This window comes from Triticum aestivum, chromosome 3B, assembly GCF_018294505.1.
Source record: "Triticum aestivum cultivar Chinese Spring chromosome 3B, IWGSC CS RefSeq v2.1, whole genome shotgun sequence".
In the NCBI taxonomy this organism is placed as follows: Eukaryota; Viridiplantae; Streptophyta; class Magnoliopsida; order Poales; family Poaceae; genus Triticum; species Triticum aestivum.
This window is the reverse complement of record NC_057801.1, coordinates 208,606,712-208,622,476: the sequence shown is the minus strand read 5'-3', so window position 1 is coordinate 208,622,476 and position 15,765 is coordinate 208,606,712.

Here is a 15,765-nt window from a genome sequence, read left to right as displayed (position 1 = left end):
CACACACACACACACTAAGACTCCATCCCACACACACATGCTCTAGGCGGAGCATTTGTTCCTACCACCCTTCATCCAACCTTACCCGTATGATAAACAATCACCTTTATTTACTTGCATAACATGGACAGATTCCACTTTACTTTAGTAGTCAGCAAACTTATCATCTGTATACCCTTAAAAAAACAAGTTGGCGATGATGGTGTGCCTGCGATCGTGTAATACAGACCGTATGATCTATATCTGACGGATAGGAAGCAAACTATGATAATTTTACAAAAGATACCCGCACCTCTCTCCACATCATTATCTCCCGCAACCTCATTGCTCAGCAATTAAAAAAGGAATAAGTCTCTGGAACAATCTAGCATGCATGGTGGCCGCTGCCGCCTGCCGGCGCCGTCCATCCCCATGCCTCCGCCCATTCCGACCACCAGTCACCACCACGCTCCACTCCTCCTCGCCTTATCTCTCATCTTACATTTTTTTGATGACATTCTCGAGATACCAGTTTTCTGATAAAATTCTCGAGATATCATTAGTTTTTACACATGGGATTACTCCTGCATGGGTCAATCACAACAGGTGATTTGTAAAAAAATGCATATTGATGTTCCGTTCAATGCACGAGAATCTTGCTTGTAATCATATAACGCAAATCACGAGCAGGGAGTGACATTTTTTTGACACAACCACGTTAACATGGCCACGTAAATCACGAGCAGGAAGGAGAAGGGAAGCGGGCTGTGGAGTAACATTTTTACCACAATTTCTTAGGAAACTGAGTGCAATAATTGAGTAGTTTTGCAAACTACCATTACTACTACACCTGAAACGGTTCAAAACCTATACTCCCTTGCCAACGCGCGCTTCCCGCGTGAAACGGTCAGCGTCGCCTAGAGCGTAAGTGCCGCATTAATGCCCGGCCAAAGCGGAGGCGACCTCTCACCGGCGCCGGCTTTGAAGTAGCGCGACGGCCGAGAGAGTGCCGCTTCCCGGTGCACGTGACTGCTCTGCGTCGAGACTGGCCATAGGCCCTATTTGGATCCATGGGTTAGAGTTAGTTTGAGCTAGTTGGGTCTCAAATACCCCTAAAGTATCCAAGCATGAGGGTTTAAATTTGAGCAAGTTGCACCGAACCCACAAAAAAAAACTATCCCACCCAAGAGGTGCTAACTGGAGATAGTTCTCATTGGGACCACTGAAAAATAACTTTTCTCTCTCCATGAAGTGCATTTATTGTCAATCTAACCCTGTCACCCAAACACCTCTTTGGCTACAGTTAGTTCAGGGTTAGTCATGAGTTAGTCTAACCTCTAGCTAAGTTAGAGTATCAAACAGGAGTAGTATAGGACATGCAAGTTGCTCAAAGCATACAGGCAAATTCGTACGTGAAAGCATTTTTTTCTTTTTGAAAATAGAACGTGAAAGGAATTTTTTTAGAATGCTCTTGGCATGTCGCTAACATGTGATAGTTAACCGACCTCAATAGACGGCAGAAACGCCAGCCCGCCGCACTTTGATAGAGACGAGGAGGGAGAAGCGATACAGGCTGCTCGATTACTAGAGATAGGTGTCGCATGGAAGCCAAGAAATATGGTGATAGCGTGGGTTAGCCATGTACTAGTATGATGTAACTACACTGGGCTGCCGTGTTTCGTACTCTTCCAGTCCACTGTGGAGATGATTGGTTAATTTCATATCGCTGAATAATATTAATATTATGAGTGCAGACGCTCCACCACGAGGTTCCTTGCTCTTTCTCGGTCGTCCGGAATCTATGTTCTTCCACTCTATTTTTTACGTGAGCTTTGTTCATCCTTTTGCCAACACGCGAGACATCTAGCATCAAGGCGCACGTGTTATGCAACGATCATTCCATCTATATGAAGAACATGTGGCACTGGAACTACGAGACGGACATGTACCCAGGAGTGGACATACAAACCTGAGTAATGTAGCGCAGTAAGTGAAGTAGAAAGGCACAAATGGTATGGACATGCGTGGCATACAGAGTGTGTTTGGTTGCGTTCTCGTCTCAGCATAGTTTTTCCCTCTTCATGCATGCTCAACTCAACACCCCTCTTCATGCATGCTTCTAGTGTATTTGTGCTAAACTAGTGTGGACTCATGCACCCTCCATACACTCTACCAAACACCCAAAAGTAGGTCGAGAAGGGAACTCTTGCGCGACATTTGTCTCTTACTACGTACTACCACTAAATGTTGTACGCGCAATGCACGATGATGTTATGGAGTACGTGTCTAAGTACTCTACTACTACTATATTAGTTGGAGGCACATATTAACTTTTATATTTGTTTACGTGTATGTCCTGAGACCTTCCAACTAGACGTGTCTTGCTCTCCAGGTCGCTCTTTGTATCGTTCATACAGCTAAGTACTACTACGTGTGGTCTCCGACCCAGAAGTGGAAGAAGTGGAGACGCTCTACCACTCTGTTTTTTTACGCTGGGCTCTACCACGCTGTTCATGTCCCACTCCTTTCGCTGACGTGTGGGACATCCAGCACGTGCTGTGTTTGGCACCCTTCATCGTAAGAGTTGAAACGCTAGCATTCATCAGAAATAAAAAATAATTATAAATCGGCAGTGATACTATTTTTTTGCGAACCAATCAGCAGTGATACTATACCACGAGGTTTCCTTGCTCCTCGATATCGGAAAGAATACTTCAGTTCGCCAACATGTGGGACGTCGACCATCCTGGTCCACTTGCCATGCATGCAGAACTCCAAGGGAGAATCACCTAGGTCGTCGCGCCACAGTAACAATGACTAATGAGCCGTCAAATCACAGGCCCACTTCCCACTTTGAAGTTGCTCGGATGAATGAACCATCATGACTTCGTTGAATTCCGCTTCTTGAAGAAAACTACTGTACCAGCAGTACTGCTAGCTACAGTATTTACTCCAACAGAGGCCTCCTTTCGTTCATAGGATAGGAATATGAAAGTCATAGGAAGTGAGATGACATGCATCTCAATTCCTATAGAGAAATAGATGCCATTTGATGCATAGGATAGGAATTTTTCCACTTAGTCTAGGCTAATGTACTGGTAATTTGCTGTAAAAACTACAGTAGTAACTAGTAGTACTGGTACATGCTCATACTCAGACACAGACACACACACTAACTACTAGTACTACTACTTCTAACATGCTGGCCAGACGCCGTCGTTCTCCTTCCCGGATTTGTAGGCGACACCCCACCGTGCTTGGATCTCCACCGACCTCTCCGCAGCAGCGCGTGCGTCCTTTTCTTTCTTGCGGCTGCGGGCCTCTCTTTTCTTGAGTGCTTTCTGACTTTTCCGCTCCCTCTGTGTGGCTTTGGCCGCCTCTTGCTCTACCGCCCATTCGGCCTTGGAATCTTCAAATTCCTCCCACATAGTTGTGAGGTCGCGAGCGGCGATGAACTCGGCACGGCGGGATGCCATCGCTTCCCTACCGTTTTGTGTGCATTCGTGGGCGGCGAGGAACTCGGCGCGGCGGGATGCCATCGCTGCCTTACCGGTTAGTGTGTGGCGCGGTGGCATGAACAATGCTTGGTGAGAGCTCTAGGGTGGAGTGGCCGGACAACCGTATAGTGCATTGGTTTGTCAAGAGCTCAAGGACAGAAGACGAAGCAAATTAGGATTGCCCTTCAATTCTGGTCATTTATTACCGATTAAAATGCATTGGCGGTCATCGAACTTGTCTTGATAGCTCACTTTGATCATTGTATACGAGATATGGTGATTGTACGGTCGCTGGCTCAGCGTATAGCTCCGTATTTGTATGGTTGACCAGTCAAACAGTCCGCATGCGCCTGAAACGGTCACCATCTCTCTAGAATGTCAATGCCGCATTCACTGGGCTTAACTGCAGGTGCAATTGGTGTGTCACTGACATGCGGGCCAGACGCCCGTTGGGCCCACATGTCAGACACCCAAACGCATCTGCAGTTAAGTCACTGAAGCAGCGTCCGCATTCACACCCGACGAACCTACTCTGGCGCTAGTTGTCCATCCATCTGCCGCGGCTCATTGCCATTCGCCCGCTATATTAACTTGAGCCCCAGCTCCCAGCCATAGCCAAAGACCCACACTTTTTCTCCTCCGGTCCCTTCCTTCTGTCGGCACCACTTCAACCATGGACTCGTGGCGCTCCGAAGCTCTCTTGGACGTACTATCGCAGGAGCATACGAGGGACATCGGCGGCTGCGCTCCGGGCGCGCTCCAAAGTTCTCTTCGACGTACTATCGCATGAGCAAACGAAGGAGATGGCCGGCACCCCCGGGGCCGCCCTCCGGCGCCACGACCAGGAAGCCGGCGCGCATGCGCGGGCATAGCCGGCAGTGAGGAAGAGTAGTACACGGTAGGTTGCCGCCGCTCTGGTCCCGTGAAGGCCACCGCTACTCCACTCAGTCGACGCCAAGCTTGGTGGGGTAAACATCGGCGGCCGATTAGCCTCTTGATGGTGACGTGGAGGCGGAAATCTTCATAACCTTGTGCTTCGGCCGGAGGAGGAGGTTATCGAGGCGGATGAGGAGGAGGCAAAGGCAATGGCCGGCTTTCTCGGGTTCATGGCCGGACTTGGTGGTCGGGCGCCGGCGATCGTTTAGATTAGGTTTACAGTAGGTTTAGTATGGTTTGTTCGAAATATGTAATGAATTTCGTCCAGTTTGTAGGAAAAGTTTTCGAAATGTAATGAATTTCATCCGGTTAATTTGAAAATTGCTTTGTTTGCACGAATTTCGTCCGGTTAGTTCATATAGTTGTCGAAAGGTATGCGGGCAGCATCGGATGGCATCCATCAGTGTCCTCGGACAGATGCCGGTGTAAATTTGTGGGCCAGCACTGGAGATGCCCTAACTATCATGCTATAATCGCTACCAATCCTCCATTATTTGGCAGGGAACAGTTATCCCTCGATCAAAATCAGATCCGCGGTGTTTCGCACTCCTCCCGCGTACGAGTGTAAACTCCTACTTACATAAAAATGGAGCAAGTGGACGGCACTATAGCACGTCATATCACTCGAACTAGCCCGCCTAACGAGCGGGAAAGCACCGCCCTCGTCATTTTGTTCTGGATTTCTATCGACCGATCACGCGAAAATGTTACGCTTTGCAAGTTCTAAAGGAAAAGGTGGCACACTTACGACTCGTACGCGTTGCAACCCCATCAGTCCGGCTCGCACGCCGCTCACCAAAGGGGACACGCGTTGTCTTGCAATTTCACTGACATGTGGGACCGTAATTGAATAAACCGTCGATAGCCGAAATCTAATTGCTCGGCGGGCGTCGGCTGAGAAGAGAGAAATGGGGGAGGGAGAAGAGATCGCCCGCCCGCCGCGCACGGACTCCAAGAAATATATGGTGATAATGTGAGGTGGGCCATGCTGGAGTATGGACCGCTTCCGGAGCCCGCTCTCACCGCCCTGGCCCCTCAAGACGCCAGCTACCCGCTGCATGCATAGCAAGTAGTCCCCGCTTATGTGGAGGAGAGAGAGGCATTGACAAAGTCAAGGAGTAACAGTGGAGATAGTAGCTTTCATCAAAAATAAACAATGAATACTCGTTGCTCGTCCCCTATATCGGAAAGAATACTTTCATTCGCCGACATGTGGGACGTCGACCATCCTGGTCCACCTGCAATGCACAAAATTATCCTGGTCTACCCCAGTCATATCGCAGGCCCAACCTTTCCCACCGTAAGTTGTTCGGACGAAGGAACCATCATGACTTCGTTGAATTCCGCTTCTTCAAGAAAACTTACTGTACCCGCAATACTGCTACCACACGCGAAGACTGGACGACACTGTACCACATCATATCGCTGAAACCCACTGGCCAAACTAGCCCGCCTAGGTCATCTATTTTGGAATGGAGGGAGTACGTCATTTTGTGTTGCACGTTCTCTGTACTTTTGCTACGATTTTCCTACCCTATGAACCAAATGAGGCCTGAATGTATGTCGACAATTGTCTGATCGATCGCTAATTCTACAATTTTAGGAGCTAGGGCTATTGGTCGATCAATGAGGGATAAGTATAAGCGTACCACGAACTCATCAGCCCCAATGTTTCTCTTCGGTGAGTGTTCTGCAAGTACTATAGATCGCACAGTACCTAGCCTACTAACACCAAGAATCATCAAACAAGCCCTGCTCATATGATAAACAGTTCAAACTTACATCTAAGCATGCCATATATTACATCAAAAGCTGGTGAGGATACATCTGTTTCCATAACTCGGAGAGGGTTTGCATGATTCATCGCATGATTCACTATCAAACAAAAGTAGCAAGATCCGCCCACACAAGACAATGCACTAGCCCTAAGATGGTTTGATAACACACATCGTTCTGGTAATTAAACACAGAGCAATGCAAACTACTCCGAAGGATTAGCGCGACGAACTATTTCTTGTCATTGATCTCTCAGGCAATGACCACAGCACGGACAGCGGCATGGGAATCGATTTCTGGGGTGATGTCCACAGGACTGACCGTGACATCGAAATCGATCTCTGGGGCGATGTCCATAGGATGGACAGTGGCATCAGAATCGATCTCCGGGGCGATGCCAACAGGACGGGCCACGACATCGGAATCATCAAGGACAACCACCGGCACCTGCACAACACTAACATATTACCAAGCACATTGCAAATAATCAAAAAGCAAGCACATTGCAAATAATCAAAAACCATAACTATGGTAATAAGCCATTATTTTTTACCTTGTGCAGCTCACCGGGGATCTCATCCCTCCGGGGGCCATCTCCTCATCCTCGAGGGGGGCCATCACGTGGCCAGGGGAATACTGCTTCTCAACGGCGACTATCTCCTCAAACTCGGTCTTGAGCCTCACATAGGTGGCAATCAGAGCTCCTGGGGTAGGCACGGTGGGGCCCTTGCTGTTCTTCCAACTTCCTTTGAGGAGTTCGTTCGCCAACATCCTCAACTCTTTGGCTAGTGCTTGTTTCTTGGAGTTCTTCATCTCCATGGGTTGGCCTGCCAACATGGTCAACTCGTTGGTCGGTGCTCGCTTCCTGGAGATCGCTGTCTCCAGTGGGTTGTCCGCCGGCAACTCTTTGCCTAGTGCTCCAGGATCCATCAATGGACTGACAAACAAAAAGCAATCGAAAGGAAACCACAATCGCAATGAAAACGGGAAAAGAATAGGATGTGAGAATCGGTCAGTGCTTCGCAAAAAGAAGATTATTGGAATGAAAATATAGCAGCATAACTGATTCGCCCACCTTTCCTTCATCGGTAGAGAAGAAAAATGGCAGAAGTGAGTACCTTGAGTGAGGTTTTCTTCAAGAAAGGGAAGAAAAGGCTTGAACGGGTGTTCCAATGAAATGATGGTTGCTTTGTCCAGTCCAACTTGGAGGCCACCTTACCACTGCAGGTAAAGGTGTGGGTTTTGTGATATGACGGGTCATGACGGCAACACCGGGGTGACAGGTGAGTATCGACTGTAGCACCTCGCTGTGATTTGGTGGATGGCAGGCGGGCCCGGATGATTTGAAATGTCATTAACTTGATTTTAGTCTCTTTAGTATTTGGACCCAAGCATGTATGAGGCTAACAAGTTTTAGTCCCACTACTTTTAGTCATGAGACTAAAACGTATCAAAGCACTCTCTCAATATTGTGCACCGCGACCAAGGCGGAGAGGAAAATGAGAGAACTACGTAATTAATGCATGAGTTTAATTAGGGTAGTTTTGTAAAGTACAAGATACATTCGAGATTTGAGCCCTATAAACCGGAAGGGAGGGGGTACTGCACACGATGTAGTCTAGTCACTTGTTTTTTTTGAGCCGAAGTCTAGTCACTTGTTGAAATCTCTAGAAAGGCAAATACTCCTTTCCGGTTTACAGGTCTATACTACTCCGTCCGTCTAGGTGTGTAAGTCCTCTTACGAAAACCAAATAGTCCCAAAACACTTAGGCGCGGTGCATTAACTTCTACCTCGTTTCTTGTTTCTTGACATACGTATCAACCAATGAGAGATGAGAGGTGTGCATGCTTTTAATGACTTGCAATGGCTAGTTCATTGCATGGAATGCTATTAATTAGCAAATAAACATTGGTGAGCCCAGGAGGAAACGGTGCTAAGCGCGTGGACCTATGCAGAATGAGTATCAACCAATGGATAATGGAGTTTAATTGTTAAACAATAGCAATTTTGTCTCATGCAAGAGCCTGGCTAGTACTCTAAGGAACCGCACCACGCGAGCGTTCGCAACTGCCACATTCGGCTTGCACTTGGCTCTTCGCCTCTTCGAGAAGACGAAAAATGATGTTACTCATACTTCTACAGTATCGAATACACTGCTGCATGTCCCATGCGGGAGGGATAGCGTGTAGCGAAAGCTTCTATTTACTGCTCCTGCCTTTGCGTCCATGACAGGTGGGGCCAACACGTGGTTGGCCCACCTGTCATGCAGCCAAAGGCAGGTGCAGTTAAGGCACGGGAGCTCAGTCCGCGAGGGAGAGGGTGTTGCAGTAATCAAATTTCTCGGGCTTGTACGAGTTGACGCGACACATCAAAGCAGTGCATTCGATAAAACTCTTTTTACACATTTCAAATGGGCTACTTCGTATGTAGGAGTATACATATTCTGCATCGTATGTAGAAATATAAATCTTTTTTAGAGATTTCACTTTGAACTACATACGAAACAAAATGAGTGAATCTACACTCTAAAATATGTCTATATACATCCGTATGTAGTTTGTAGTGGAATCCCTAAAAAGACTTACATTTAGGAACGGAGGGAGTAGTCACTTGTTGCAATCTCTAAAAAGACTTATATTTGGAAACGGAGGGAGTACAACGCATGCATTCATGCCGTGACTTTCCTTTTGATACTTGCATGTGTTGATTTGATGCACCTTGCCAAATTTTGACTATAAATTTAACTAACCAAATTTTCATGCATGTCACAAAAAATCACGGGGCTGTTTGGATTGTGACTATGTTTGTCTTATGTTGCCACATTATTTTTCCCACACTTGCCACACTTGCCTAACCTGAGTTGCTCAAATTGTTAGACACACTTTGGCTTGCCTAAGGGAATCTTGCCACAATTTTTGTGTCTATGACACGTGGGGTTCACTGTTAATAAAAAAATTCTTGTCTTAGGTGTGGCGAATAAAAAAGACTTATATTTAGGAATGGAGGGAGTAGAAAATATAAATAATAATGCATGTTGGGGCAACCCACATTTCCGCTAATTTTAGCCGTGGGCTTGTTCACAATTTTTATGAGGGGGTGGTTGTTCATTTAATGGAGGGACTTGTAGTACTACCAGACTTGAACGATACAAAGTGCGACCTGGCACACCGTAACACCACTTGGAACAAGCGGGTAGCTATCTCAAAAAACAATCAACAACTAAAAAAACCACGACCTGGCATGTAGTCGTACACAATTTTAAACGATTGTTTTGATGGAGTGAAAAAGGAAAACTACCCCACTACTTATATATAGGCCGGAGCCTCCGCGCTTGCTTGCTAGCGCTGCTCTATTCACACACTCTCATCCTCTCCAGATCTAAAGAAGATAGGGGTAGTAACCCTGTCTTTCTCCCATCAAAAAACACTGGCTTTCTATCCTCACCGCTGGTTACAGATCCGGACGTATCCTCCTCCACCGGTGAAGGGGAGGAGGGGCAGCATTTAGGCCATCGTCGACAGCGAGGGAGGAGACCCACTGCCGGCCGCACTATTATCTCTGGCCGAGCGCCGGCGCGGGAGGTCCTCCGATCCCTTCGTCGTTGCCTGTGGGCGGATCCGGCCTCCCGCCGCCCACCTATCCACATCCCAATGACCTTCAGGTATATCTTCGTTCGAAACTGCGTTAGCTCTACTTCCCCAGCTCGCTATGTCGCTGCATGTGCATCATTTTCTACCTCTCAGCCCTTCTCGATCGGTTGGTCCAATGTCACCAAATTTTTTTCTATTGTTAGAGATAAAGCTACTTCATGGAGTCGAATCTTGTACTCCCTCCATCCGAAAATACTTGTCATTGAAATAAAGTGGGGATGGGGGAATTTTGTATGTACATCGGACTTGGTACAAACAGGAAGGAAAGGGGATGAAAGTAGTACAGACTGGTCACCCAACCATTCTCTTGGTCGAAAAGGGAAATATAGGGGTAACGCTGTACATAGTGGTATGACCAGGACTAGATTTGCAATCCACACATAGGAGTAGGTGGCTAGAGTGAACAAAAATGGGACCAACCCAGATATGTTTCTTGGATGTTTGTTTCTCGGGGCAACAAACTATGACTCACCACTTTATGCCCCTGTTTACGTACATGGTGTTGTACTGCTGGTGCACCCACTGTCCCATGCCCTTATAGCAAATATTTAGGCTCCGGTTAGAATAAAGGGGCAGAAAACATAGGTCTTGATGAAAATAGAGGAATAGGAAAGGAATGTAGGTATAAAACTATGGAACAGCGAACCGGAGGAAACTCTCAAGAGAATGTGTTCGGATGGACTACGAAATGTACAAATTTGTTTTTTTAGAGTAGCATGCTTGGCAGTATGAGATGCTATTTGTTTAATCAACTGCACAGTGACTACTCTTGTCCTCACCTCACGTACCACACATAGGTTGATTTTTTTATTCCGGTAAACACAGCACCGCAACCTGTCTAACGCATGGCAGCGAGCGCCTGCCTCGGGCTTCCGCCCAAAAAATGAGCAGCTCGTGGATGTTTCTAATCTGATGGAATCAGTACTACCAGACCAGCTTTCTTATGAAACACTATTCACCTTTCTCGTGTTCCGAACGGTTGGAAGGGAAAGAATACGGTAGGAATTGAGTTCCTACGAAAATTCTGCACCAAACCTGTGAACCGAACACAACCTTAGCTGTTCTTAATATAGTGTCCCAGGTAAAAATGAAGCCATGCCACTTTTTTTGCCTGTAATTGTTTGAGACTCTGACAAGTTTAGCCAAATGTTTTTGCCTGTAATTGTTTGAGACTCTGACTGTTTCCTCTGTGCCTTTTTGTGCAAACAGGGATATCCAATTCACCTGGTTGCTGTTGTGACCTTTTCGTGCACTGCACAAAACTCTTCTTAAAAGAAGTGACTTTTGTGCTATTTAACTAGAATGTTAGATGGAACAGTTGGTTCATTTTGGTGGAACTGCACAAAGGGAGATCTGTGTTCCAATCCTCATCATCCATATTGGCGCCATAACCTTCCTTTAGGTAAGAATGATATTTAATGCATGTGTTCATCTCTATTTTCTGACTGCCATGAGAAAATAATGTTGTTTTTTACTAGTACACTTGTACTCCCTCACTGACAAAACCAATTCTGAAATAGAAGGCCAATCATGTACTTGGTTTCACCAACTGGTGAGGAGAAAGAGAAACAGAGCGTGAAGAGGAAGAAGAAGAATAATTAGTGCGAAGGCGATCTTGCTGAAGCCAGAGGCCTTAGTCGAGGCTATTCAAGGGCTCCGGCAACGACTACCTTACATATGAGACGGTCCTCCAGGGAGCCCTTCCACTTCTGCTGTCTCACTTAATTAATTAGGAGCACTTAAGTACCACTAATTTATTACTGCCTAATTTTCCTATTGGAGTTAAACAAATCTTTAGTAGGACCCTATGCTGAATCATGTACGTGTGAATGTTTGTCTATGGAGGTGAATCATGTGGTGGAGCAGGGAGGGAATATTATTAGTGTCATGACATAATAGTGCTATTGAGGGAGTCCTGGACTAGGGGTTGTCCGGATAGCCGAACTATCATCATTGGCCGGACTCCAAGACTATGAAGATACAAGATTGAAGACTTCGTCCCGTGTCCGAATGGGACTTTCCTTGGCGTGGAAGGAAAGTTTGGCAATACGGATATGTAGATCTCCTACCATTGTAACCGACTCTGTGTAACCCTAGCCCTCTCCGGTGTCTATATAAACTGGAGGGTTTTAGTCCGTAGGACGAACAACAATCATACCATAGGCTAGCTTCTAGGGTTTAGCCTCCTTCATCTCATGGTAGATCTACTCTTGTACTACCCATATCATCAATATCAATCAAGCAGGTGTAGGGTTTAACCTCCATCGAGAGGGCCCGAACCTGGGTAAAAACTTCGTGTCCCTTGTCTCCTGTTACCATCCGCCTAGACGCACAGTTCGGGACCCCCTACCCGAGATCCGCCGGTTTTGACACCGACATTGGTGCTTTCATTGAGAGTTCCTCTATGTCGTCGCTCATAGGCCCGATGGCTCCTTCGATCATCAACAATGACGCGGTCCACGGTGAGACTTTTCTCCCCGGACATATCTTCGTATTCGGCGGCTTTGCACTGCGGGCCAATTCACTTGGCCATCTGGAGCAGATTCAAAGCTACGCCCCTGGCCATCAGGTCAGATTTGGAAGTTTGAACTATACGGCCGACATCCGCGGAGACTTGATCTTCGACGGATTCGAGCCACAGCCGAGCGCGCCGCACAATCACGATGGGCATGATTTAGCTCTGCTGCCGGACAGTGCCCTGGAGGCCGCACAAGAGTCCGCTCCGACCCTTAACTCGGAGCCGACTGCGTCGATCGAGGATGGGTGGCTAGACACCGCCTCGGGCGCCGCCACCTCTATGGCGATGGAGCCGAATACCGACCCTGCACCTTGTGAAGCTCGTGACTCCGAGGTGCCGGATTCCTCGTCGGACTCTGAACCTCCTGCGCCCCTACCAATCGAATCCGATTGGGCGCGATCATGGAGTTCACCGCTGCGGACTTCTTTCAGCACTCGCCTTTTGGCGACATCCTGAATTCGCTAAAGTATCTCTCGTTATCAGGAGAGCCCTGGCCTGACTATGGTCAGGACGGTTGGGATGCGGACGGCGAAGAAATTAAAAACCCACCCACCACCCACTTCATAGCCACTGTCCACGACTTAACCGACATGCTAGACTTCGACTCCGAAGACATCGATGGTATGGACGACGATGCCGGAGACGACCAGGAACCAGCGCCTACTGGGCACTGGAAAGCCACCTCGTCATACGACATATACATGGTGGACATCCCAAAGGATGGGAATGGCGATGGAACAACGGAGGATGACCCCTCCAAAAAGCAGCCTAAGCGCCGGCGTCAGCGGCGCCGCTCCAAATCCTGCCACAGCAAGAATGGAAATTCCGGCACCGGAGATAATAACACCCCGGATAGTGCCGAAGACAACCCCCTCCAGCAAGATTCAGCATAGGTGGGCGGAGAAGCCAGCCCTCACGAGAGAGCGGCACACGAAGAGGTAGAGGACGATAATTACATGCCTCCCTCCGGAGATGAGGCAAGCCTCGACGATGACGAATTTGTCGTGCTTGAGGATCCCATCGAGCAAGAGTGTTTCAAACGCAGGCTTATGGCCAAGGCAAGCAGCCTCAAGAAAAAGCAGCAACAGCTTAGAGCTGATCAAGATTTGCTAGCCGACAGATGGATTGAAGTCCTCGCAGCCGAAGAGTACGAACTCGAATGCCCCTCCAAAAGCTTCCCCAAACGCAAGCTGCTGCCCCGAGAGGAGGAAGCATATAAACCTACATCACTAGCGCTCAATACGGCCGACCAGCCACCTCATGGCCGCGACAGAGAGGCCTCTAGGCCTTCCACTAAAGCAGTACCCCGGCATCGCTCGAAAAGTACAAAGTCGGACTTGCGAGACATATTGGAGGATAAGGCAAGACAATCAAGATCGATCTATGGATCGCGTGGGCGCCCCACGATACGCGACGACAAACGTCATGCTGGATACAGCAAATCCGGCGAGGCCGAACACAGTAGACAAAGCTCGCTTGAGCTACGTCGTGATATAGCCCAATACAGAGGCGCCGCACACCCATTATGCTTCACAGATGGCATAACAGACCCGTGAACATCAAATCCCCGAAGGGTTCAAACCCGTGAACATTGAATCCTATGATGGCACAACAGACCCCGCGGTTTGGATCGAAGACTATCTCCTTCATATCCACATGGCCCGCGGTGATGATCTTCACGCCATCAAATACCTCCCACTCAAGTTTAAAGGACCAGCTCGACATTGGCTTAATAGCTTGCCAGCAGAATCAATAGGGTGTTGGGAGGACCTGGAAGCTGCGTTCCTTGATAACTTCCAGGGAACATATGTGCGACCACCAGACGCTGAAGACCCAAGCCACATAATTCAGTAGCCAGACAAATCGGCCAGACAATTCTGGACACGGTTCTTAACCAAGAAAAATCAAATCGTCGACTATCCGGATGCAGAGGCCCTCGCAGCCTTCAAACATAACATCAGCGACGAGTAGCTTGCCCACCACCTAGGACAGGAAAAGCCGAAATCCATGGCATCCCTCACATCACTCGTGACCCGCTTCTGCGCGGGAGAGGACAGCTGGCTAGCCCACAGTAACAACCTCAATAAAAACTCTGGTAGTTCGGATACCAAAGACAGCAGTGGCAGGTCACGTCGCAATAAGCACAAACTCCGCATTAACGACGATAATACTGAAGACACGGCTGTCAACGCCGGATTCAGAGGCTCTAAACCCGGTCAGCGGAAAAAGCCATTCAAAAGAACTACTACAGGCCTGTCCAATTTGGACCGGATACTCGATCGCTCGTGCCAGATACACGACACCCCCGGAAAGCCAGCTAATCACACCAACAGAGATTGTTGGGTGTTCAAACAGGCAGGCAAGTTAATCACCGAAGGCAATGACAAGGGGCTGCATAGCAACGATGAGGAGGAGATACATCCGCCGAACAATAGAGGACAGAAGGGTTTCCCCCCACAAGTGTGGACGGTGAACATGATATATGCAACCCACATACCCAAAAGGGAGCGGAATCGTGCACTCAGGGACGTATATGCGATGGAGCCAGTCGCCCCAAAGATCAATCCATGGTCCTCCTGCCCGATCACGTTTGATCGAAGGGACCACCCCACCAGCATCCACCATGGCGGATTCGCCGCATTGGTTCTAGACCCAATCGTCGACGGGTTTCACCTCACTAGAGTCCTGATGGACAGCGGTAGCAGCCTGAACCTGCTTTATCAGGATACAGTGCGCAAGATGGGCATAGACCCCTCAAGGATTAAACCCACAAAGACGACCTTCAAAGGCGTCATACCAGGTGTAGAAGCCAATTGTACAGGCTCAGTTACACTGGAAGTGGTCTTCGGATCCCCGGATAACTTTCGAAGCGAGGAGTTAATCTTGGACATAGTTCCGTTTCGCAGCGGCTATCATGCACTGCTCGGACGAACCGCATTTGCAAAGTTCAATTCGGTTCCGCACTAGGCATACCTCAAGCTCAAGATGCCAGGCCCTCGAGGAGTCATCACGGTCAACGGAAACACTGAACGCTCTCTCCGAACGGAGGAGCATACAACGGCTCTCGCAGCAGAAATGCAGAGCAGCCTCTTAAGGCAATTCTCGAGTCCGGCCATTAAGCGACCGGACACCGCCAAGCGCGCCCGGAGTAACCTACAACAAGACCACCTGGCATGTTCCGAGCACGCGTAGCAATGCGGCCCAACCCCAGCCCTCGCAACATTGCAAAACCAGTACTCTGTGTACATCGCTATGCTCTGGAGATACCATGGGCATAGGGGGAGGGGCACGACCATGGCAGGCCCAGAGTGCGGCTCAACCACGCCAGGGGCTCCCAAGTGGGTCATCCTTTTTCTTTCCTTTTTTCTTATCCTCAAGACATCGTTTACCAGAGGCCTTGTCCGGTAG